Source organism: Perognathus longimembris, chromosome 2 (genome assembly GCF_023159225.1).
Source record: "Perognathus longimembris pacificus isolate PPM17 chromosome 2, ASM2315922v1, whole genome shotgun sequence".
NCBI lineage: Eukaryota > Metazoa > Chordata > Mammalia > Rodentia > Heteromyidae > Perognathus > Perognathus longimembris.
Genome location: NC_063162.1, coordinates 38,448,799 through 38,476,090, shown reverse-complemented (window position 1 = coordinate 38,476,090; position 27,292 = coordinate 38,448,799). Strand labels below are relative to the sequence as shown.

General features: G+C 38.7%; 1 protein-coding gene across 6 annotated transcripts in view; it reads left to right on the top strand.

Annotated features, from left to right (window-relative positions):
- Positions 1-27,292, top strand: part of Ank3 (ankyrin 3) — a 526,258-nt gene that overhangs the window by 250,727 nt on the left and 248,239 nt on the right. The gene's annotated exons all lie outside the window — the stretch shown is intronic.

Genomic DNA, 27,292 nt, shown 5'->3' with positions numbered 1-27,292 from the left:
GCTGGGTATGTTAGGGTGAGCCTATTATTCCAGTTATACTGAACTATAAATAGGAAGGTTATGATCCAGGCCAGCCCTGGGCACCAATCAAGCAATACTATCCCCTAAATAATGGAAGCATGGTGCAACTGGTAGAGCACCTGCCTAATAAGTACAAGGCCCTGAGTTCTATTCATAGTAGTAAAAAAAAAAAAAGTAGGTGACATATGCCCTGAATGTCTCCTTACCATTTTCATATATCACACACACACACACACACACACACACACACACACACACATACACACACCACACATACATATACGTGTGGGAGAGAGAGGTATAGAGGGGTTAGAATTACATAAGTCAGGTAATTGTTTTTTGTTTTTTTTTTTGTTTTTTTTTTTTTGCCAGTCCTGGGCCTTGGACTCAGGGCCTGAGCACTGTCCCTGGCTTCTTCCCGCTCAAGGCTAGCACTCTGCCACGTGAGCCACAGCGCTGCTTCTGGCCGTTTTTTCTGTATATGTGGTGCTGGGGAATCGAACCTAGGGCCTCGTGTATCCGAGGCAGGCACTCTTGCCACTAGGCTATATCCCCAGCCCCCAGGTAATTATTTTTGAGCACTGTCACCTCTCCATTTTCTCTGTGTTTTTTTTCCCCCTCCTGACTCTTTCCTCCCCAAGTTATATAATTCATTTCCAACATAGTATCTAGTAAGTGTTATTGCTGAATGGCCTGGCAGACTAGAAAGAACTCCCCAAGAGAAAAAGGATCTTTGATTCCCAAATCAGAAGTATGGCAAATGAAAGTTGTGGGCATGGATTTGCACTGACTCCACTTTGCTGATAGAGATCAGTGGAAAATATGCAGGTAAACAACAGCTCTAATGAATTCCACCAAAACCCCAGGAGATGCCCTGGACTTTGGGCTCCACTTTCAATGAACCTTCCAGTCATCCCTGCAGAGCAAAAGGTGTAGGCCTGCAAAGTCACAGACTACACTATTCAATGTATAGACTGCGTCTCCATTAAGGCATCATCTTTATTCTCCTGAATTTCTTCAGTGAAATTAGGGTTTCCTAACTCAAGGCTACATCTTTTAGGTCAGTTTATATTTCAGCAGCTTCTGGTTAAAGCTCTCATTGTCGATTCTCTCTTTTTCTCTGTCTCTGTCTCTGTCTCTGTCTCTGTCTCTCTCTCTCGCTCGCTCTGTGTGTGTGTATCTGTGTAAATGATTTCCACTTATTAGATTTCTTCCAGTGTGTGAATCCTCACAGAAGATGCCCAGGCAGGCCCTGAGTGTTGCTGCTTCGCTTCACATAATGAATATTCAGAGGCTGCAGTCATTGAGGACTCAGGTGGCAAAAATAGTAAGGTGATTGAAGCAAATCCAACATGAAGGCAAATCTGCATTTCAGCGACTCCAACACTCTAATGACAGCACAGATTCCCGTCCTCTGACCCCCACCCCCACTCCAGGAGGGGAGAATTCTGGGGACCTCCTCTGAACCTGGCATCTGTTCCATACACAAACATGCTCACGCCTTTCTGGATGATGTGTTGTAATCAGCATATTGTTTTTCCAAGACAACAAGCCCTTCTGTGGTCCTCTCTACAAAATGCATCAGGGCTGATAACGCAGCATAAAGGACGCCCTGTTGAGAGCAGCAATGCATGCATTGTTTTCCTTACAATGTAGTCAGGATCTCCATAGGAACATACAGTGTGGTTTTGGAAGTCTTATTTTGTATATTTTGTCACCATCCGCAGCTGAACTTAAGTAGGAACCGCTCCATTCTATGACGGGTTAAATTATGCTCAGGGCACATCTAGTGGTGATGTATAAATTGCAGCCCTTTCTCTCTCTCCTCTCTCTCTCTCTCTCTCTCTCTCTCTCTCTCTCTCTCTCTCTCTCTCTCTTTCTCTCTCTCTCTCTCAGGATCTAAAATAGTTTTTCAGGATTAGTGCTGGATTTTTGCTTCTGCATGTGTGGTGACTCTTGCTTTTTTTCCCTCTCGGAAGAGCATCCTTTGCAGCATTCCCCCTTCGGAGGATCACTTAGACACTTCCAGCTGGTGGCAGGGGATACAGCCATAATACAGCTCCTCTGTCCCAGCTGTCTTCACTACGGTAAATGCATCAGGATGGCTGCACCCTCGTGCAGGGCTTCAGGTAGAGGAAGGTGGTTGACGAAGTCTGGACCCTACTGTTTGGGTTTTTAAAACGCCTTAACCGTCTCCCGCATCTTTTGCCTTTTTGAATGCCTTCCTGCTTCTTTAGTCAAAGGCTTCTCTCCAGTGAGTAGAATGCTGCTGTATGCCTGATCAGAGGTGCCTGAGGAAGTCACCTTTTCCAAGAAAACCCTGCGAGCTTTGACAGGATTTTTTCAATGCATTATGGCTCATGCAGCCTCCCAATTAAAGAAAAACAGGGATTTAGAAATCAATGCTGAAGAAGAGACTGAGAAAAAAAGGAAACATCGCAAACGGTCCCGGGATCGGAAAAAAAAGGTAGCTATGTATACCAGAGTGTGTGTGTGTGTGTGTGTGTGTGTGTGTGTGTGTGTGTGTGTATCTTTCCTGGATTCTTTTATTTATTTTTTTTTGTAGTTGTTAATCTCTTCCTGGCATCTCCAAGAAACATGACAGGCTCTTTTTACATGCTGAGTAGAGTGTAAATTGAGTGTGTAAATGGGGAACAGAAGAGAAAAGGCTGGTGGTTGAGCATGACCACAGGGTGGGTACTGCAAGGAAAGCTTTTCATCCTGGGGGTTGGGGGGGCTGGAGTAGAGGGGCTGGTGATTGCAGGGCTCTGCGGAAGGTGTGCCTCACTCTGCACAGGCCCCAGCACATTTTCATGACACATAAAGGTGTTGGGTGTGAGTTAAAAGTACTTTCTTCACAGCCAAGTCAAGGTTAAACGTACTGTGGTGACAGATTTTGTGGGAAAGGTTGGAGTGGCCACCTTTGCACTTCTTAGAGGTCTCGTGGAAAGGAAGCCTTTGTGTTGGAATGGTGTCACATGTGTGTGTATGTTTCTGAGGTAGATCTGTGACCTTAAAGATGTAGCACAAAAGTCATTTCCTGCTCTGCCTTCTTTTTCCTTTCCTTTTTCTTCTTCTGTGCCCGGTACTTTCTTTAGGTGATTTTAGTTAGGTTGTGCAATAGAAATCAGCCGCTAGAAATAACTTTGTGTTGTTAAATTAAGCAATGACCACAGAGGTTTGATTTTTTTTTTTCTTTCTTTGCCTGCTGGGTCAGAGTGATTATCCTAAATGTAGGATTTCCCCTGATATGGCCAGACCTAAGCCTGTACTACTGATTACTTGAGATCAAAGCCCTGATGGGGTCACTGATGGTCCCCTACTGAGACCCCAAGGCAGATCTGTTCTAGGTCATCAGTGTTTGACTTCGGCCAGAGAGTAGTTACTGTTCTGTTACTATTTCATGGCCCTGCCACATAGTAACTGGGAATGAGCTGGTGAATAAGGCCCCAAAGCACTCTTCCTCTTGGTAGCCAATACAAACGGACTGAAAAACTCTGTGATCTGAGTATGGAACTCAGGTCATAAAGCATTTTTATGACTCTTTGTGAGAATTCCCAAGGGGAAAATGATCTTAATTTGCTCAGAGCTCTGATGCATGTGCCTTCCTAGTGATATGTGGGCTCTCTCTACCACATGGGCTTCTCTTCAGGACAGATCGTGGGTGGATTTGGTACCCCCCTTTGCCATTTTCTTCAGGATCAGGATCCTTAGAAGGCATTCACAGCTCTAGTGACAGACCAGACCTGGAGACTTAACTTGCAGGGCTGCAGTGGTTTTGCTGCAAGATGTTCAATGGAGATAAGTTTCTACTTTGATGTTCTTGTAAATAAACTTCGTGACTATATTTTCATAAAAGTACAAACGTAGGATAAGGAATTCTGCCCCAGGGGTACTTCAAAGCCTGTACCGCATAGTTATGAAATGGCCAGGTTTTGTCAGATTTGAGTCTAATTGTATTGTATTAGGATTGTCTGTGAGAAGGTCACTCTTGATTATCTTCTTCACCATAAATCACAGCCCCCTCCTACTCCCAAAATACTAGGATAAAAAAGCTTCTAAGACACCTAGGGATGAGGGCTTATATTTCTGTAAAGCTATGGTGTCATCACTAAGGTCAATGCTGACTTTAAGAGTTGTCAGCCTGCCTAGGATATGTACACTCGTGTTTGGTAACAGTGATGACTGACATGCTCCCTTTGTGTAAAGGGTCCTGTTTGACTTGGAAGACAAACAGGGAAAGGGTGAGGCAAAGGGAGTTTCAGGACCCACTGAGCTGAAATAAATGCTTTGTGGACCAAAATGCTTTGTGATGAGTACAACAGAGTCTGTCCAACGTAAATCTCTTAGCAACCAGAAGGGAACATGGAGAAATATCAATATGGCTATTATAAATGTACATATTATAAGTGGATTTAGAGGTGTTGTCCTCAAGACATTCACAGAGTAGATCCACAAAGTGGCTCATGGATAATATGTTCGTTGCCATGGTACTAGTTAATTCCTAACCCAGAATAATGGGACTATTTCCTATCAAAGTTACAGCATGCTGAGGAAGACATAATCATTTTCCAATTATTTCATGGTTGGCTTTTAATGGACAAAGCTAAGATTCAATTACTTTGAAGTCATACTCCAGAGTTCCTTCATTGCTGTGGCATATAAAAACTTCATTTCTTACAAAGTAAATAGTTTTGATTTTGAGTTTCTTTTCTTCCTACTTTTTTTCCCCCTCTAAAATCCTAATTAAGGCCTATGGGCTACTCTGTTCCATATTGCAGATCCCATGTTAACAGAAAAACATAAACAATGTTTAAATGTAATTGTGTTGGTTAATTGGGGGGGACAGTGGCTCTTGCACATATGAAAAAATGTCTTCAAGGATTTTTTAATTACATAGAAGTAATAGTATTTTTAACCATCACAGAATAAAAAGCTTTCGAGGTATCTGTGTTACTATTATCTATTATTATGTAAGCATCTTATTTACAAAATGAAGAATTTTGTCCATAAGGTCCTACGATTCGGGGATGAGCAAGCTAGGAGAACCCTTTCTTGGTAATACCTATGCGACGTAACAGTGAGCCATATGTGAGATTACTAAGTATTGCGATCAGATCACAGTATGCATCTTGACTTAGCACTGGGTTCATATTTTACTAGGTTTTTAAAAAACACTGTAAGTTATATATTCTTTCTGTTTTGAATATGTTAACCATGAATATGTGAGTAACAGTCAAAAAATAAAAGAGTAGAGAACTTTGAGGAATTTATGTAATTAGTTGAATTTTAAGAAGGACGTGTTTTATTCTGAACACAAATGCTTTAAGTTAAGGTTGAAATTATGTAAGTCTTAAGTGGGAGGAAGGATGCTGGTCATGAAATCTAGAGCCACTGACTTACCTAGTACAAACTGTAATAATCCTCAGCACCCTTCCTCTCCTATTTAGCAACTTTTCTGACTTGAAGGAAAGAAAGGTGTGTGTGTGTGTGTGTGTGTGTGTGTGTGTGTGTGTGTGTGTGTGTGTGTGTGTATGAGTGTGTGTGTATGACAGAGAGAGAGAAATGATTGTTAGTTTACAATGTGTACTAGTATCTCTTACCACACTTTCTCATGACTTGTTCTTGACCCATCTATTTCTCTTCCTCACATTTGAGCCCGCTCTTGACCCACTGCTTAGGTTAGCAGCACATAGAAGACATGCCAAAAGAGACAGAGTGCCTTTGGGTGGTGATACTGGATGTCCTGTGCAGCCTGAAGAGAGGGACTCTCTATGCACCGCCCCTACCCAGCAGGGTCCCTGGCCCTGGGTGGTGGTCAGTAGCTGATTATCCTCTTTTCAACCCCAGAGGGTTTGAAGTCACTCATAATCTTTTTGTGGTGCAAACTGTGGTTCATAAATGTACCTTGTTGTCATTGACTTCTTTTGCCATGTTACATTTGTATTTTGTTTTCTCCCCCCATGTATAATATGTATTTCAATAATGAGTCCTAGGAGAATTGACCCTAATTTCCGCAATAAATTTGTTTTTACCATACGAATATATAGATGAACATCATATATTCACCTATAAGGTAGCCAGTTCTTTCAAAGTCTCTGACAACATAGTGCTTAGATACTGAGATAATTTCTGATTATTGGTGTTAATTTTATATAATCAGTGAAAGGTCAGGAATAAACATTCTTTGCCTTATTCTTGCATTCATGCATTACCTCAGCGAGCATTTATTGAGTGACTTCTGTGAATCAGGTATTGCATCAGAATTTGGAGACAAAACTAAATAGACTAGCGGAAAAGGTAGCTCCCATCAGAGATGGGGAGGAAGCCAAGATTACTACTAATCACCCTATATAAGACATGAAAAGTTACCCACAGAAAGACCCGCAATTGACCAGAAGAAACTGAGATAACTCCTCAGCAAGACTCCTTTGTACAACAACTTAAAGATAATAATTTTTAAAAAGTTAAAAAGACTGAGCTTAGGAGACACCAAGATATACACAGGAACAGAAGGACAGGAGCCCTAGAACACAAATAATACAAACAGAAGAGTCTGTTAGGATGTTTGGGTTGTATTGGGATGTTTTGGAAGGTCTGATGCAAATAGGGCCTGGGTGTGTGGCAGGAAAATTCAGTAGGAACCAGAGCACAAACACCTGGGTCTTCCATCCTGTAGGGAATAGAAATTTTCCTGCTCAAGGAGGGTGACATTTCCATGGCAGCAGTATGTGGAGAGGATTGTGAATAGCTTCGTGAACTGGAGCCATTCGTCATACATCAGTGTTGTAGACAGCAGCAGGCAGAGCAATCAGGAAGCACTGACGGTGATCAGGCATGAGATCCTCAGAGTCTGAAACTAGGGAGACGCTGCCAGTGGAGAGGGGGTGTTAGATACAAAAGATATTTAAAGGCAGCCTCCGTAGAACTTGGCAATGGATTGTAGGTAGGAAGTGAGAAGGAGAGATCAGATTCTAGGGTAACTGCCAAGTTCCTGGCTTGAAGCGGAAGATGAAGAATTACATTTCCTGGATTCGTGTCTTTTCTCCCAGAACATTTGTTGACCATTTATTGTGCCCTAAGTAGTTTTATAGCATGTGTAGGTATTGACTTGTTTAATCTCTACACTAACACTACAATGAATGTCTTTTATCACTCTGTTGGAATTATAGGAACTGAGGCATGAGCTTTTAAGATGGTTGCTGGGGATTATCACAGTGGTAGAGGTTAGATTCCAGTGTAACTCATACTTTTGACCATATTATACAATATGTGCAATATGTGGCACTAATATTTTCATGACCATGAATCAAAATGGGCTAGTTTCAGAAAATCTTGCAAATGATCACTTGTTACTGAGACACCTAAAACCTTAAGAGGCGTTATTTCTCTAACTATATAGATTTAATATTTTGTTTTAAAATTCTCTTTATTTAAAAAAATGAGATTGAAATGAAAATTACCAGCAGCAGAACTTTAAAGCCACAGACACACATTGTTATAATGATACCATAATAGCTTAACTTAGCTGCTTGCTAGAATGTCACATGGTGTACAAGGAGCTCCCAGGGTTTATTAGTTCATTCTGTCTCTCTCTCTCTCTCTCTCTCTTTCTCTCTCTACCCCAATCTCTCTCTCATTCTCTTTCTTTCTCCCTCCCTCCTCTCCTCTTTTCTACTCTCCTTTCTCCACTCTCATTATTTTCATAACTATCTTTTCATGAGAAAACTCAAAGTTTAAAGAAAAGATTTGATTTCAATTTTGATAGCAAGTCAATGGCCAGTGATTGAGCTACACGTCAACTTCAATCATAATAACACCTTGAAATCTGTTTTTAGCCTCTAGGTTTATTATACTGAAACTCTTAGCAGTCTTAAGATTAAAACAATTAAGAGATTGAGACCATATTTAGACATATACCAAGCAGTTGTTTTTGCTTTAGAAACTTGGTGTTTCTTCACACTTTAAAGGCATTCCTCAGGCCTAGAAACCTAGGTCCCTTTGGCACCATGATGTAAGATGGCGGGCAGGTTAATACCATCACAACTGGATTTTGGCAGGATGTGATTGTATAGATTCTTAGGATCTGTTTCTTGCTCTATTAAGTATAGAGACCTTAGACCTCTAAGAGCCTTATCTTTAGTTAATATACTCTGTATTCTCTACTATAAATTGTGTTTATGTAGCTGGCCCACCTTGTAGACTATGGAGGCCAAGATGTACATCATAATTATTTGCTACAATTGAAACTGGAGCTTGGTACTTGGTGGGTTAGTGGGGAGCAGGAAAGGAATGGATGGATAAGTGAATGAGTGGCTGGCAATACCATATCATGATTAATAGCATGGAGTAAAGAACAGTCTAAGATCAGATCCCAATATTATTGCTTGGCTGTATGACCTTGGGGAAGTTATTTGCCATCTCTGTGCCTTAGTCTCTTCACCTTCAAAACAGGATGTCTTTAGTCATAGAGTTGTAATGAGATTTCAGTGAGTTGGTTTTAGAGCAGAGCTTGGCACAAAGAGTTATATAGTATTATTTCATGCCATTGTTGTTGTTCAGAATGAACAAACAAATGAACAGAAGAATAAATGGATTATTTTCATCCTGGTCTTTTAGGGATTGTGCAAACAAATTAACTCTTGATTGTCCAGCAAGTCGGTTCCTTAGCAGCACATCTGACTGTGATCTGTCTTCATTCTATACCACTCAGAGTGTACCTAGAATACTTAGCCCACTCAATAGGAGCAATTGTAAACCTGTGCCCTTGGTATTTCACCTTTGCTGTTTAGGAGCAAGGAGGCTACTAAGCTGTCAGATGACTGGTTCCATGTGTTTCCTCTTACTCTTTTTTTTTTCTCAAATTTTTATTATCAAACTGATGTCATCTTACTCTTATAGTATGCATTTTTTCATCATTAAAGCATTAACACTTTTTGGCTCTTGATCCATAATCTTTATGAATAGAGCAAGATTATATTCAATGTTATACATTTATTAATGCCTGAATGTATTTGAATTTTCATTAACTTTCCTAATACATTTATTAGTCCAGATATACAATATTTTCTGTAGATAATTTTTTCTTTGCTCTGTGTGTATTTTGTTTCATTCAATCACAGTGTAGAAGAATGTTACCTTTTCATTGGTATGCTTAAAGTGAAAGAGCAGTTAGCAGGATTTTCTTTAGCCATCTTTTAAAAGATGTGTGCTAATCTTATTTTATCTGCATCTGTTTATTTAATAAAAATTGGTTGGGAGGGAAATAGAAAGGGAGAAAGATGGGGGGAATGAGGGAGGAGGTAACAAGTTGGATAAGAAATGTACTCACTGCCTTATGTATGAAACTGTAACCCCTCAGTACATCACTTTGACAATAAGGAAATTTTAAAAGTTACTGTATATGTAGGTTATGCCTATCACTGGGCTGAGAAACATGCAGAAGGAAGCCACAGCTCTATAGTCAGCTCTTGTTGAGACTTGTTCACACTACATAAAGGGGGTAAAGGATTAAAGAGCTCCTGTGTAGATCTCCTATGTGCAGAGTGTCTTTTGCATTCCTCATCTTACTTGAATTTCTGTGGTCATTGTAATTACAAAGTGTTATCCACCTGTACAGTAAGGCATTCACCTAAGTTTAGGCTTGTGATACAATTTACCACAGTTCCCAGAAATAGCTGGATTTGGAATCAAGGTCTGTGTTGTACACAGTCCCTTGATTGGGCTTTCAAAACCTCTGCAGGAGAAGCTTCCTTGGAGTTCTTACTAATGCACAGCTAAGGTAATAGAATAGCCAGTTTTGAGATGATGTGTGTGTGTGTGTGTGTGTGTGTGTGTGTGTGTGTGTGTGCATATGTAAATGCATATACATATGCCAGTCCTGAGGCTTGAACTCAGGACCGGGATACTGTCCCTCCTCTCTCTCTCTCTCTCTTTTTTTTTTCTCAAGGCTAGTGCTCTAGCACTTGAGCCACAGTTCCACTTCTGGATTTTTTGGTTATTAACTGGAAATAAGAGTCTCGCAGACTTTTTCACCTGGGCTAGCTTTGAACTGCCATCCTCAGATCTCAGCCTCCAGAGTAGCCAGGATTATGGGTGTAAACCATGGATGCTTGGTGAGAGATGGCCACTTTTTGAGTGAAGAGCAAAGCAGTAGACATTGAACTTGAATCTTTGACATACAGATAAGGACTTTTTCTGGTTATTCTAAAATCCTCTACATTCTGTTCTAGATTCAAAGTGATCCTATGCAAGGGGATATCTATCCTTGTCCTATTCAGGAACTGCCTATGAAATGTGCAGATTTCAATTTAGTTTTAATTGGTGCTTGTCTACTATTTCTCCATTAAAAGTGATCTTCTGACTAATCAAGGTCATCTTTGATTCTTCAAGCTTAGATGAAGCCCATTAGAATAGGTTGAACAAAAAAGGTCATTCATTTGTGCCTGGTCTATATCTCACCTTGTGGTCAAACAGAAGGTGCCTAGTACTATGCTTGGAAGGAGCAATATGTCTGGACTACACGGGAAAGATGAGAAAGAAAACCAGCTCAGGGCTATATTCCAGGACTGAAGTCAGACACATTGAATCGCATATACATGTAGATATTTCTAAAAACCTTGTGACTTCAATCATAATGAGCATGTTATTTTCTTCCTAATAAAACACAGTTTTGTAACACATCCAGTTGAAGATAGAAAGCACAGTACATTTTCATAGAGATTAAAAACATTAATAAAGTAGGTCAGAAATACAGAGACATGGGAGGTATAGGGCTAAGTATTGCGATCAGGAACAGAGTGGACTTAAGTGTAAGTTTGTGTCGCTATTGCTACTGAGTGGCCTTGTACTACATTTCTTTGGGCCTTGGTTTCCATATTGATCAAATAAATATATTAATTTTTTAGTAGAGATACTGTAAATAAATACATCTTGCCAGTTTCCTGGCATAAATGGAGTACTTAGTAAGAGTGCCCAGCTTTCTTTCCTGGAGCATGGGCTGTCAAATGTATAGTAATTGAGAGTCTGTAGCCAAGGAGGAGAAGCAAGAACTAAGAAATGGAACGAATGCCTTTAGCAACTTTTGTACTTCATAACCACTATAAAAACTATTTGACTGGGTGACTGAAATTGTACTCATAATACACCAAACACAAGTAGCCATTTGAATCCTGAAGACTTCTGAGGATTAAATGTATCATTTTGGAAAATACTTTCTAAAGCCTTCTATGATAACTCTATTTTCAACTCATTAACATTTTTGTTAGTTTCAGTAAATTATCTCCCAGGTACATACTAAAGAAATCTTAGGAACCATATGCACAGATGAAGTATCGGTCAAATGATTCTTTCAATAAGTAAAATTTATTTTGTAGGTTTGAGTAAGATGTGTTGAAATACTTAATTTGAGTATAAAGTACTTTGGCCAGATGAAACATGGTTGTTTAGATATTGTGATGATTGAGAAGAAGTAGAATGTTTCTTTCCAGTAATGGGTCTGTCAGATGTGACAAATACGTACATATATATTACCTTTGCCATACATATCATGCATATATATGTATGCCATCACTAATCAATTTGTCATTCCCTATAGGTAGAGTGGCCGTGATAGTCTCATGGTAGCTGAGGACTGAGGGAGGATTGAGCTATCTGAACAATATATTTAGCTGATATCTGAACCCCAAATGGCCCATTGATTGCCCTCCTTTACCTGTACATTTCTTTCTCTCTCTCTACTTTCTCACACTGTTACTTGCTAAAATTTTTTGTTACACAGAGAAAACTAGACTTATGTGTTTCTATCATCCCATTTCCCTTAAACCAAACCAAGGAACTGAGCCTGAAACCTGGACATCTTTCTTTAGATGTTTTCATCAGTGATTTCATTTGACTTTGCATTTTCCAATGAAAGATAGTGAATAGTATATGAAATCAAATTTGCCTGTCCTCTTCTTTAGCGAGTCTTAAATCATTGACCAGCGGAGGCCCAGGCCTCATGATGTGAGTATTATTGTTCCACTTCTCTGAATTAGGAAGGTTAATGCTTTGGAAGTTTCAACTGATTGCCTGAAGGCCCATAATTAATTTTAGTTAGAATTAAAAACCACCTCAATCAGATCTCCAAGCCCTGTGTTTGTTCCCATCATTTCATACCTGGAGTTGCCTTACATCACCTCTGAGTGCCATTTTCATGAATGCTCTACAAGGCCCTGCCACATGCAATGCCATGCTAGGGTTTCTCAGCCTCAGAGAATCCTTGGCAGCACCCTATTTCTCATTTATGCCTTTTTCCTAAGAGAATAGCACAGATTGGGTGGGGCATAGTGAGTTGGAGGCAGTATTACACTGGATGCAGTAAATAGGTTGACTATTCTGTCATTTTCATTTCACACATGTACTGGAGTTTTACACTATTTCAACATGGTTATAATCCTATTAATGGCAAAGCAATACGACTAACACAAATTCTCCAAATGTATTGTGTTGTTGTTTTTTAAGGTAAGTTGCAACACCATTTTGTCTTGGCTGACTCTTGGTGTTTGAGGTGAGCCTGTTGTCACATGCTTATCAATGCCTTCCACTTCATGCCTGTCATTTTTATGAGAAAACTGTGGGAAAGAAGCTGGCCTTGAGTTACTTTGGGCTTCAAACAGGTAACTTTTTAGAGCCTAGATGATAAATTAAAATATTTTCAGAAAGGTAAAAAATTGATATCGACAACAGAAAGCTAGTTCATCTGATGACACAGACAAAACATAAAGTTGAATCTCGACAGACTTGCTAGTGTCTTCTTAACAGCCTAGGAGCCATCTCATAGGCCTAATGAAGTGATCATGGCTTTTCCCTTAGAACAATTACAAGAGTGATTGGAAAGTTTAATATTAGGGAGAGAATTGACAAAAATGAGAGTCCTCAAAATTTTTGATTATTAAAAATTAGATATTTTAAGGCATTGCTAGCATGTCTGTTTGACTTATAAACCTGCTAGCAAAACATTAGATTCAATTTATAGTAAAAGAACTGATAGGTACAAAAGGCTGCAGTCTACATTGATACTTGAGTGAACTTTCTAAGTAAGGTGGCATTAATCCCACTTTGCCAATGAAGAAATTGAAGTGAAGAAATTAAGTTGATCCTTAACAAGGAGAAAGAAGCAGAGAGACCCATTGCAAAAACTTTGCCCCCTGAATTTCACTGCTTTGCTCACAGATTAGCAGTTATATACAATTTTTTTTTACACCAGAGAAAGCTTTTATTTTCATTTTATCACTATTTTCTAAGTAGCTTTTATACTCTCCGTATGCTCCTCATCATTAGTCTTGTTCATTTCTTTTATACAATAAATTGGCTGGAAAGTGCTTTTTAAATAATGGTGCATGACTTGGCCTTTGTATTTTTAATTTTCCAATGCTACAAGGGGATGTTAAGCTTTATTACAAAGCACAGAGCAATTTTGAATCAGGTGCAAAAAGATCGTAATTGATATTAGCACTGTGGATTTATAGTTTGGGGAAGCAACATTTGTCACAACCATAACCTTGAATAAAGCATTTTGTTTTCTGCTAGTAAATATCTTAATCTCCTAATTCCTGGCTACATATCTGGATGTGCTAGAAGAAATGCAGTTTCTTTCTCCCTTCTTCCATAAGATGTCCTCCATATAATGATCAGCCATTGCAACCTGATTTCATAACATGACCAGTATATTTACTTAGCTCTGTCAACATTCCAGATATATTTGCCTGCCCTTCAGTAACAGGGAGATAATGATATTGATGTTTAAAAATACTGAATGTAATTAATTTCTTTCCTTTGAAGCATAGCCATTGTTAATGATCCCTGCTTTGCTCTGCCTCTTCAACTGGAGCCCTTCTCTGCTAACAGTAAATGGGTTCATTATGCTCATTTATTCCATCTACATTTATTCCACCCACATTTATTCCAAATGGAGTTAATATATTAATACTAGGAATCCAGGCCTGTGAAATTTATATACTCACTGTCTTTAGTACTATACAATTCATGATCCTGATCATTATCCTTAATTCTAGTGTGGGATTCATTTGAAAAGATTTTGAAAGTGCCCCCAGGTTATCTGAAATTGGATCTTTGAAGTGACCAAGAATAAATTTAAAATATGAGTTTCTCCTGCTAGCTATGCTATGGCCATTGTGAGCCCTGGTCTTGATCTCCAAGATCCGATGTGTGTGACTTCAGATCTTGGTCTTTTCCCAAGCATTCTGTTATGTAGGAGGCAGATATATTGTGATTTCTGTTACATGTCTCAATGAGTTTTCTATAGGATAAGAGTAAAATAGTTATCAGGCCATCTATTTGAAATGTCATAGGCATTATGGTTTTATTTGCTTTCTGGTGAATTAGTCAAGATTTTGTTCACAGCAGGGAGAGGAAGAGTAGTACTCTTAACATCCATTTGGCATCCTTGTCTTTGACCTGCTTTTCTGGAGCTTCATTTCAGCTTTAGTGGAACCTAAATTATTAATATGATCTGCACTGTGCCTGCTCATACAACTTACTCTGCCTTTTTTTTTAAGTGCTGCCAGTGATCACTGAAATAATAGCAAACCTGATTTTTGGAGGCTCTGTGAGATGAGAGAAAGGGATATGAACAGGAACTGTAGAGTCAGACCTTTATTTGAACTGGACACTGTTTCTTCTTGGTAGCTATGAAGTGAGTTAGTAAACCAATCTGAGTCTCTGTGTTCTTGTCCATAATAAGTCCTGCCCCCAGTAGATTATGAATCTTAAATTAAATGGAACCTGAAGTGGCCTTCACAATGCAGTAATTCCCACTTCCCACTCCTATTTCCCACTCCTTTGTTTTTCCTTGGTGCACATGGACAAAAAGAGCTTGTTTTCTGCCAGACATCTTTACTGAGAGATATCAAGTTGGGGACAGTAAATATGCTGAGGTGAACTATAGCAGGTTGTCAGAAACTTACTCAGTAAATGATTACTGAGGAGGCTGAGAACTGAGGATCCTGATTTGAAGCCAACGTGGGCAGAAACCTTCAAGAGACTTTTTATCTTCAATTAATGAGCAAATAGCCAGAAATGGAGGTGTGGCTGAAGTGAAGTGCCAGCCTTGAACACAAGAAAGTGTGGTTTCATTGGCTTAGGTTCCAGAGAGGTGCCATGGCCTTTCCAGCACAACCAATATGATTCTAGCCATACCCAACCTGCAGTGCGCTTGACTCCATGGGTTTGGTGGGTTTTCTGAATCAAGTGCTAAGGCAGGCCTTTTGTCCTCAGTAAGCCTTTACATGGTTAGCCTTGAGTTCCCACTAAAGATGTCCCCCTGGCAGCTGCTGCTGGACTCCCAGAGCTAAAACCACTTGGAAGAAATTCATCAGCAAAAGTTCAGTTCGACTGATGCTCAGAGAAGAGCTTTGGGGCCCATCTTTGACACACAGTTTCCCAGGGACAATTAGAGAGTAGACAAGCCACAGACTGATGGGATTTCTTGCTAAATATTAACTGCCAAGTACAAGACTTCTTTAAGAACTTTGACAGAATTTAATAGATGTTCTGTCACTTTTACTCCCTACTTGATTACTTCCTAGAGCATTCTTTGTTTCTTCCAACTTCTTTCTTTTTTCATCTTGAAAGTAGTAGCTATCCATTACAGAAATAACATTACACACAAAGAAGCAAAATTTCCCAGAGAAATATTGTTGTCTCTCTGAATTGTATTTCTTCAGTATTTTTCTGTTCATACAAATAGGCTTTTCTTTCCTTCTTTTATTTCTTCTCTCCACCTCCCAGAAAAAAAAAAAGAATGATGAAATTGTAGTGTTACTTCTTCTTCTGTATCTTACTTTCCCCACTAAAATGTAATGTGAACATTAAAAATACATGACCTCATGTTCATGTCAATCTATTTCTTTAAGTTTTAAAATGTATCAGTAACATTCAACTTCATGAACATACTAAAATTCATTCAAGTCAATCTTTTTTTCTATAAATCACACATAGTACAGAATTAATAAGTGTAGAGTAATAACAATACATGGTAATGAACTTTGGCAGCATCACTTCTCTTACGTTTTGAGATCATTATTAAATGAAGTAAGGGTTACTTAAGTGTAAGCACTGTAACAATGCAACAGATGATCTGATGGCCAACATTGCCACTGTGCCTAACAGGCAGGGAAACCTACAGTGTAGATACACTAGACAAACTGATGATTCTCATTTTGAGCAAGACAGAGTAAGAAACTGGGATTTTTTTTTTAATCACACTACTCAGCATAGTACTCAGCATCATGAACTGTTACTTCAGGGATTTTCTACTTCATAGTTTGAGATTATGTTTGACAACAGGTAATGGAAGCTATAGAAAGCGTAATAGGGTCTGTCACAGTAGAGAGGGTAGAAGTGAGGGGGATTGAAACTGGAACAACAGGAGCAAGATTGTGACTTTCCCCAACCTTGCCAGTCCTCTCAGCTGTACGTTCTTTGAAAGCCTGCCTTCCATCTGTGAGCACAATGCTCCTTTCTTCTTGTAGCTACTTCCAAGCTTTTAAATTTCTACTATCATCAGTGAGTATTATATCTTCCAGACTTTACTGGGTCATCCTGATCGTTTATGCATTCTACATGCCATACCAAGGCTGATATAGGACAGTATATAAAACCCAACTCTGGGCAAAATCTACTGCTTTCATGATTTGATGTCTAATTTATTGTTGTTTTGTTTTTATATCTTTGATTCTTCAACAACTCAGGTCATACTTGTCATCTTGCCATGGATTGGATTGTTTGGATTATTTTGAACTTTGACTCTATCTGAAACTGTCTTTTCCCTGCCTACCTTAACCAAGGGAAAGCTACTCAGCTCTTTTGGGTCACCCACCTGGAGACCCCTTGCCTTCTTGCCACATTTTAGACATAAGCAGCAGCATCACTTTCTAATTTGACTCTAGTTTCTCATGCCTTAGACATTATTTTATTAGGAAGTGTTTTGGCATGTAACATTACTAGGTTACATAACTAATGTTATAATTTCAGGAAAATCATATCATACTCGCATTTACATCATTGAGACAAGTACAATTTCAAACTGGCAGTGAATATTGGATTTAAAAATTATACATATACCCAGTTGTAAGTGTCCACCCAAATAATATTTAATGTATTAGGAATGACTCAGAGACTGCATGGTTTAGTACATGGTTTAGTTACTTCATTAGAATGAAGTTCTCATTCCTTTTTGTGTGAAGAAATGAGAGGTATGGTAGAGATCTGAATTCAAACATAGAGGGTTTATGTCAAGGACAGGTATGTCGACTCTGAAGGGTAGAGCTGTATGGAAAATCCCCAGTCTCTGGAGTCAAGGAGTCTTCGAGGTGGAAGGGAGCTTCGAGGTCACTGAGCTGAGGACTGCAGAGCCTGCCTCTTTTTGACTGTAGCTCAATGGATTGTCAGTCTCAGTGAAATAACTGTGAATGGAAATGTCTTACCTCTAAACATAGCCCCCAATTACTGAACCATTCTAGTTGTTAAAACATTCCTTCTATTTTACGATTAAATCTAGCACTCTGTTATATCCACCCATATGCCAGCTACATATATAAAGATAGTGTAGTGGTCTGGAAGTGCTGCTGCTTCTCTCAAGCTAAATGCTGCCTATTTCTTCAGTTAGACTTCCTAGACCTTGTCATGAGACCCTTTCTTTTCCTCTTAGCTGTCACATGATACCTGGAATTCAAAACAGTATTCCCATGTGGATTAGCAGTTTACTCAGCTATAGTCACCCTTGGTAAAAGGGCCAGTATCTGAATTATTTTAGAAAGAAAGCAATTGGTAGCCCGGTGTGTCTATTTTCATGGAGCTTTAGTTCTTATTTTGCATATGAATTTTATCTTCTCTCTTTAACTTTTGGATATATCTTGCATATATTGAAATACCTACATTTAGCTAATTTATAACTACATGAGTACATTTATAAATGGCAACTGAGGATAGATTAATGATGTGAAAAATAATTCCACTTAATACCTCATTTTTTGTGTTTTTCATTACAATATTACTTTATTGTGTCTATTTTTATGCTTAGAAACTAGTTTCTAAGTAGTTATTGAGGACTAAACATAATCCCCACTTTGTTCTTTGCCTTTTTTCCTCTCCTTTTGGCTTCTGTCCTTCATTTTTGCTTCCACTTTTTTTCTTTACCCCTTTCATCACAAAATGTTCATTGGAACAGATGGACATATTTCAATATCAGTTGAATATCACAGAGGAACCAGTTTTTGTCATGTGTTAAAATTTAAGAAGGTTGATTTTCATATATTTCAGACTAACCAATTTAATGGGTAAGCAGCTGGCTCCTAAGATACTATTATGAACTCAACCTTTAGAAACTAAGAAATGAAATTATTGTGACAGATATATTAGTCAGTAGTAGCAACACAAGAAAAATAAAATTTTAAAGTATTTGTTTATCACAGAGAATATGAAGCATACCTGTTTGGTTCTGTAATATTTCAGCATTTCATGTCAGAGGATATTTATAGTCTTTAGATAAACAAAGACGAATAAAGCATGCATCCAGTCCTTTGGGAACTAGTGGCCTAATAAGGGAGACAAATGAGTCTAAAAGAAATTAAGAGTTTTGTAACTGATACAGAAAGTATAGAAAGTCAGTGGAAGGCTTATGAAAGGCTCTATTACCAGGACAGAGATGAGACAGACACATGTGGGAAATGAAGCTGATACTGAAGATCCAAAAGTGCAGCTGTATATGTAGACAGCAGAAGTAGAGAAGTGTTCAGAAGTAGTCTGGATAGATGGGACAGCTCTCTGGATGTGGGGTAAAGATACAGAACAGAGCCAGGAATAAATGGGGCAGATATGTCCAATGTGAATGAGGAATAGATCTAGAGTTTGATTTTAATTTAAGGAATACATCTCCTTCCTTAAGCTTTCTCTTAGTCCTGCCAAGTATTAATAATATTTTTGCAATGTAAGAAATGTTATCTTATGTTAATGTGTAACTTAGCTTCCCCATACCAGTCCTGTAATGTCAGCATTCGGGAGATGGAACACCTGAAAGTAAGAAATCCACTGAACTGATAAAATAGGAAGCTGGAGAATAATGCCACATTACGTTGAGAAGTGTTGAAACCACTGGTTTTTGTCGTAAGATGTTGTTCAGTAGGCATAATTATCACTAGACATACTAGTTACATCTTACATTTAGATTGTGACCCTCTTAAGACAAGATCATGTATTATTGTCATGTCTTAATGTACTTTCTGTTTTGAGAGCAATAGATTTATAATGATTTTTAAAGGACATGGAAGATAAAAGTCATCCACAATAAACTTTGCAAGATCAATGCAATTTAATCCATTTTTTCCACTTGTTTTAACAGTGGTAATTTAATTTTCATAAGTTTTAGAGAAATGGAAAAGGAGAGGTCTTAATCTAGTAATCAGAAAATTGATTTTCCTTATAAATCTGTTCACAAAAATGGGCATGAATACACATGAGATGTAGCAGTGCTCTGAAAATTTACCAAACTTATTCTAAGCCACATGTACCAAATTTAACTTTCCTGAAATATGCTCCTTTTATTGAAAGAACATTTCCAGTTTGAAGCTACATTTTAAAGACTCTGGCATAATAATAAAAGATACCCAGTTAGCCCTTTTATAAAACATTTCTATTGAAACATACTAAATCTTTGATCAAAAACAAAACCCAAACCATTGCCTTAATAATAACTATTAAAGTCTTGATTACCAGTAAGGAATGCTACTTCACAAAATTAGTTTGTTTTCTAATTCTTTTTATATTCCTCTGTTCATGTGTGTTTGTATACTTGTACAGTTTTAATTTCAGTAAGCTGGCATTGTCTATTGGTATTGGCCATTTTTCATTCTAGCAGAAATAGATAAGCAGATAACTTGACAAAAACATTTCCCTCAAAAAGAGAGCAGAACCCTCTCAGTTCCTTGACTTACTGTGAAAGATGATCATGTTTAACAGGAACTTCCCCAAGTGGAATGAGAGTGAAACCCATGATGGCAGTTGGAAATTTGAAGGATTCATCTTCATTACAGTAATTGGGTCCTGTTCTCTCTGTTTGAGGTCTGATACTCAATTATAATCAAATGAGACATACACACAGTCTTGGGCAGTGCCCTTTCTAGACTTAGTCTTTCTCTCTGTAGACCATATACTTCAGATATGCAGAAAGTTCCAGGGCACTTTATATCAGCAGAGCGGGACAACATGGCAGGAAGCCTAAACTAGATTTTCTTAGTGTAAATTTGCAACTGTATGTGAGCTTTTCATTGCATATTCATAAAAATAAACCATAAGTGATAATGTCCTAAACTGTGGTAAGAGGAGTCTCTCATCTGGAAGTTGAGCTGGAGAAGATCCTTGTATTTGCTTATTTGGCTTACAATTCTATACCCAGAAATTCTGAAAGGAACCCTGTATTTAGGATCTTTACATTTCTTAATATTTAAATTTTTTTTTTTTTTTTTTGGCCAGTCTTGGGCCTTGGACTCAGGGCCTGAGCACTGTTCCTGGCTTCCTTTTGCTCAAGGCTAGCACTCTGCCACTTGAGCCACAGCGCCACTTCTGGCCATTTTCTGTATATGTGGTGCTGGGGAATCGAATCCAGGGCCTCATGTATACGAGGCAAGCTCTCTTGCCACTAGGCCATATCCCCAGCCCCCTTAAATAAATTTTTTAAATTGCGATATGATTTGCTTATAATTTTTTTTTTTTTTTTTTTGGCCAGTCCTGGGGTTCTGGCTTCTTTTTGCTCAAGGCTAGTACTCTGCCACTTGAGCCACAGCGCCACTTCTGGCCATTTTCTGCATATGTGGTGCTGGGGAATTGAACCCAGGGCCTCATGTATATGAGACAAGCACTCTTGCCACTAGGCCATATCCCCAGCCCTTATAATTATTTTTTACAATTGTGGTTATTTAACACACACACACACACACACACACACACACACACACACACAAATTTAAAAAAATTCCACCCCCACCCCCAAAGCTTCTTTGTTCCCTGCCAGATCGGTCTCATATCCCTCCTCTACCTATTGCAGCCATTTGAGGACTAACAGTGCCATTGTTGGATCCAAGTATTAATTCTTAGAGATTATATAATGTCAGGTCAAAGAAGAATCCTTAAAACTGTGATTTCCTTTTAGGATTTTTTTCTCTTCCTATTGAATCATTGAGAAGTCCATGTGTAAACAAAAGTGGGACCATGTAGAATTTCAGTATACTGCCTCAAAAACACATCAGAGCATCCATGGTTAGTAGCTGTTATTTAAAGAAAAGCAAGTCTGTTTCTAGCATATGAGAAATATTTCATTTTCTTGTTCTACTTCAGTTTGGTTCTATTTCCACTTGTACCTCCAATACAATAATAATAATAATATAATAATACTGCCAGCCATCCTTTGTCATTATGCTTTAAGTGTGTGTGGCATAGATCCCTTTTATACACTACGGAATGAAGAATCCATTTAGTAGTTGTCCTAGATGAGGCCAGAAAATTCTGCCGATCTCCCTATTTAGAGAAGTAAGGTTTGCCTGGCATCTGATGCTTTTGTGGACACTAGTAGACAACCCTCCCCCCCACTTGCCCCCCCCCCCACATCTGTGTCTTCTCTGTGACCACATATTGCTGTATAAATTCAAGGCTAGGCTTATAGTGATCAAACAAAAAGCACTTCTGTCTAGGGTATGTGAGTGTGTGTGTGTGTATGTGTGTGTGTGTGTGTGTCTGTCTGTTTGTATTGCCCCTAGAGATTTCTTTCCCCTTGTTTTAGCTAATGTGCTCTTTTGTGATGGTTATATTTTAGGGTTGGAATGAACTGCACAATGCAGAGATGTAAGATTTAAGGATAGAGGGCTACTTGTGTTTCGTTATGGCAGCATGTGGAGTATAGAACAAAATTGCACCGCTGCTGTAATTTATTCTTTTTATTGAAATAGACAAGCATTAGACAAGCCATAAAATTTCCATCTGCGTTCACAGCAGGCACCCACCCTCTGAAACTCAGAGTATTTCCCCCTTCTTCTCATGAAAATACTGGGGACTGAAACATTTCAATATTAGGGATCGACAGAATTATAACATTTAACTTCAGAAAGGTATGTACATCCTCAGGCTGCTCTTTGAATTGCTCCATCTACTTGAAAGAAAGAGTTCAATGTCTGTACTTAAATGTCACCAAGGACGCAGGAGCTGGGTCGCATAGATCTGCACTGCGGCAGAGGGAAAGGATGGACTCCTAGCCTGATGATTCGTGATTCAGCTACTCTTCATCTCCTGTCCCCTCCCAGCCTAATCACCTTGAGAGGAAAAAAATTACATTTTATTTTCAGTGTACAAGTGCTGATCACTGGAGAGGCAGGCACCCATTGTCAGTTTAGCAGTTTTTCTCTATTGCCCGAGGGACAAAGGCTTTTTAATGCCAGGAAATTACTCTCCCAGGCATGTAAAGGGGAAAGCCTTCTTGGTTCTAGAAAAACAATTCATATTTCTCTCATTTTGAAGCTGAAACACTTGCCTGGCACTCCTGGTAGGCATGGAAAGTAGAAGGTCCTGTAAAGATAGCTGAAAAGTTAATTGTAGATTCTCATCTCTCTCTTAGCAAATGGTTCCTTCACTTGGAGAATATTCTCTTTTCAATTTTTTATAAAGGAAGTCTGATGAAAAATTTAAGCACACTCTTTTAGGAGCAAGTCTTCTGTCAGATGTCATGCCAAGCTCCTATTTAGTAGGGACGGTTACATAAGGTATGCTGTACCATCTATCTAAGTAATAGTCCTCTACTGCAAACCTGGGGTCTGGGAAATGCTGGTGATTTGTCTGTCCCTGAGAACTTCCTGGTATTTCATGTAAGTGTGATAGGAAATACTAATGATGCTGGCTGTTGGGACACCATTGGAAAAGGAGGAAGACAAAAGCACTTGGCCTGACCAGTAAAACAAGATACCCAGTGGTGTCATTTAGGCACATTTAGTTAGAAATCTTAAAAATAATATGGCATCAGATTTGCCTATTGGTTGAAAAGATATTATAGAGCCCTCATATGATTATATTATTATAAACCTAGTATCTAAGGACTTAGAAGAGGGAAAGTGCAAAATGGTAAGAGATTTTAAAGGATGTGTGTGGTGTGGGTTTTTTACTTTCCCCAAACATTTCGATATGCATGCTCACATTTGATCTTTGTAACTCTGGTGGGGGAAAAGAGCTGTCCTTTTTCACAGAAATTATACTCTATGTTTAAGCCCAGCTACTATGTCACTCTGAATTTGGGGTGATTTTTTTTCCTCTTCCTACCTCCTTTCAACATGTCAAACAAAAACATTCTGCAGAATATGCTCTCAAGTCTGGCTCTATAACAGAAGGAGAAAGAAAAAGGCTCTGTGTGTATGGCGTCTAAAACTCAGGGGAGATGCAGATATTATTTCATTTTCTGTCAAGGTCATTACTATGGAGGTGGGTGGGAGGAGGGAAGCTGTCTAATTTCCAACCAAGGAACGCCAAAGTACAAGTCATTTCATAGTTTGGTCCTTAAACACAGGTGTCTTATTCTTGGCAGGAGGTAGACAACTGAAGTTTTGTGTAACTGTAGAAAAGATTAGGTATGTGTTAAAGTGAGTTTTGCAACAATGCATTTAGGACAGTTTAGTTCTTTGGTTTGGATCTGTTAAGAGTTATCACTTGCTGCTGACAATGATGTAGCTTATCTTGATGGTTATGGTCCACTCTAGAGTCTATTTGCTGGATCTTCTGTATGTTTCCCCTCTCTTGCTTACTGAGTATATCGAATATAAGCTTTTGTTTAACTTCTAGGTCTGTTTCCTTAGCTGTAAAATGTAGAAAACAACAATCCTCAAGGTGGTGGAAAAAAAAAATCCCTGAAATGGCCAAGTAGTGTGTGTGTGTGTGAACAATCCTCAAGGTGGTGGAAAAAAAAAAATTCCCTGAAATGGTCAAGTAGAGTTTGTGTGTGTGTGTGTGTGTGTGTGTGTGTGTGTGTGTGTGTGTGTGTGTGTCTCAGTGTGTCAGTACTGGGCCTTGAACCCAGGCCATGGGTGCTTTCCTTAGCTTTTTCCCTCAAGACTCTAGCCACAGTTTCACATCTGGTTTTTGGTGGTTAATTGGAGATAAGAATCTCATAGACATTCATAGACAGGCTACAAACCAGGACCCTAATATCTCAATCTCCTGAGTAGCTAGGATTACAGTCATGAGCCGCCAGCACCCAGCATATAGTGGTTTTTTTTTGTTTGTTTGTTTGTTTGGGTTTTTTTTAATTGCTAAATAAATCTCTGAAATTTTCCTATTATCCCATTAAAGAACATTGAAATCCATTCTTGGTTAAGAATTTCATAGACAAATTCTCACTAGTAGCCAACAAAAGGTATTTTTTGGTAACTCTTGTGGTAGTGATGGGTTTTTGTTGTGGTGCTTGCATGTTTATTTTGAGACATGGCCTTGCTAATGTAACCTGGTGGCCTTCAGCAGAAAATCCTCCTGTCTCAGCCCCCAAAGTCCTGTGCACCACCATGCCCAGCTCAGAAGATATTTTCAAACATGAGTCAACTGAGAGTGAACTGCTCCTAATAAATAGAAAGTTCTTATAATCTTTCTTTAAAAAATTATTATTACAGAGTTCAGTCATGCCTTTAAAGAGCAGGGTAACCCTTTCTGTTTTTAGAGATTTTCCCTATAACATTTCAAAATTGCTTGTTGAAAATAATGACAGATAACCAGATTTTGACTAACAGAATTCCAAATGGAAGTTGAAAAGTGATCTTCTCATGCGGTTTTAACATGTAGATTGTATCCTTTGTGTTTTTTTTAATTTCTACAATACATGCCATTTAGCAACTTACATGTAATTTGTTTGGCATGATATCTCTGTGACTAGAAAAACTAAGTCCTTTATAAATTACCTCTTGCTTTCCTTGCAGGTGCTGATGGCTCGCACCTGTAATCCTAGCTAATCAGAAGGCTGAGATCTGATCTTAATTTGAAGCCAGCCCAATCAGGAAAATCACTCTTTAACTTGCACAACATCAGACTGGAAATGTGACCCAAGTGGCAGAGTGCTAGTAGTGAGCAGAAAAATCTGAGTGAAAACACAAAATCCTGAGTCCAAGCCCCTGTAGTTACATGTGCACACATACACATATACACAGAAGGGTTTTCTAAGTTGTCTATATCAGAAATGATGGCCCTATTTTCTCCTTACCTTGAGAAACCATGTACTAGTCAGCTATATAATTTGTTATTCTATTTTTCCAGCCATCTTCAGAATTATAGACATTTTTATTATTTACTGTTTTCTCATGAGATACCTCTTTATAGCATTTTAGGTTACTCAAGCAGCCTGAAATAATCACACCTTTAGGATGCTCTTTTCTCTTGAAAAAAAAATCTTACTTCTAATTTCAGTAACATTTTAGTAACTTAAAAAATTGACCTGATCTTTTTAGACTTTTGGGTGCTTGTACAAGAAAAAAAGAATGCAAACATAGCAATACACAGAATCCCTTTGCCTGGTTCAACTGCCTACTTTACTCTCATCTTTTGCAGCTATGTTTACTCTTTGGTTCTATAATTCATCTTACGGTCTGGTTTGTTTGGATTTTGATACTTTTGAAGTTGCTGAGCCTTAAGGAAAACATACTGTTTTCTCTTGCATGGGCAGTCAACATCTTTTTTTTATTTTTTTGCAGGAGAAATATTCAGATAGGCTCTTTGAGGTTTGCACACTCAGGATAAATGTCTCCTGTACACCTAGCCCTGCCACCCCACTGTGATAAGCCCACATGGTGAGAACATAAAGGAACTGCATAAGCTGACTTTTGGAACTGCACAGCAATTGTCCCTTTTATCCTGTTCAGCCTATTATGCTCCTCTCATTTTCTTGCCTCTATGCAGAGTTGGAGGAGTGATGTGTTAGTTTAAAACAAAACAAAACAAAACAAAACAAAAAACGCCTTTAGCTATACCTGCAGCATACATCAGGCTTACAGTGGGGTCCCAGGAAAAAAGCAGTAGAAAGGTAGACACGAGCTAGTTCTAGGTAAAAGTTTTAGTGAGCTTGGCCTTCACTACTTGTTGCCTGACTCTAGGTCTCATCAGTGTTCAAGAAAAACAAAGAAGTAAAGAACAAGGCCAGGTACTTCAGGGCCTTGATCAGAAAAAGAAAATATCTTCCCAGAATCCCTTGCCAACTAGAAGTTATACTTTACTGGCCAGAGCTGTATCTACTAACCCACTTCAGCTGCAAAAGAAGATAGAAGAATGAGGAATAAGCTACCCTAGTGTGCAAGTGGCAAAAGAAAGGAGGATGGCAATATCCTGTAGATGAACAAAGAAAAGATGTACCTCTGCTCAACCCACCCTGTGTCTAACCCACCCTAATCTATCCTCCAGTAACCAGATCTTCTGTCCTTCATGGGAAGTCTTTTCCTGAATTTCTCAGATTCTCCATTATGAACCTCCTTGGTCCCTGAGCAAGGAGCACATTTCTGCAAACAGTGCCTGAGAGGCAGTACTCAGTGGAGGTTGCTGAAAGACTGAGTATAATGCACATGAATCCTCCCACTGTTACAGAAAGCCCACTGCTGGAGGTGAATGAAGAGTGCTGAATGAGGAAATCTCCTTTCCACCTGACATCCCATTCTTGTCTATGGGCATTCCCCTGATGAAATGTGAAACCACAACCCTGACCACTTGTATTCATTAAAGTACAATGGGGAGTTTTTGCCAAAGCCCTGCTGGCTCATATGTGATAGATTATATATTCAATTTTGGGACAGTAGGCTTTCTGCCTTCCTAAAATTTTTATGTCAAGTTGTAAATAGTTGTAGTCATGATAAAAATTGGTTAGCAATCTGACATATAAGCGAATGTCCATTCATCATAACTATTCTGGGTTGTGCCTGAATAGAATTTTGTAATTTAAGTACAGCTCATATGTACAGAAACATTTTCCTCAGAAGAGAATTGGGCAGCATGCATTACAAACATTTATAGCAGTTTTTTGTAGTAAAAATTGGAAACACTCTAACTTTTGCCTAGGAGTTGGATTTAATAGAAAAACTGGAAATATTATAAATTACCATCCAAGATGTTCTGATGGCATAGATGTGTATTGATCCTGATGGCTGGGGATATCAGGTATGCTTACACCTGTGCAAAGCATGATATCCATCTCAATGTATGTGTATTAGTAATG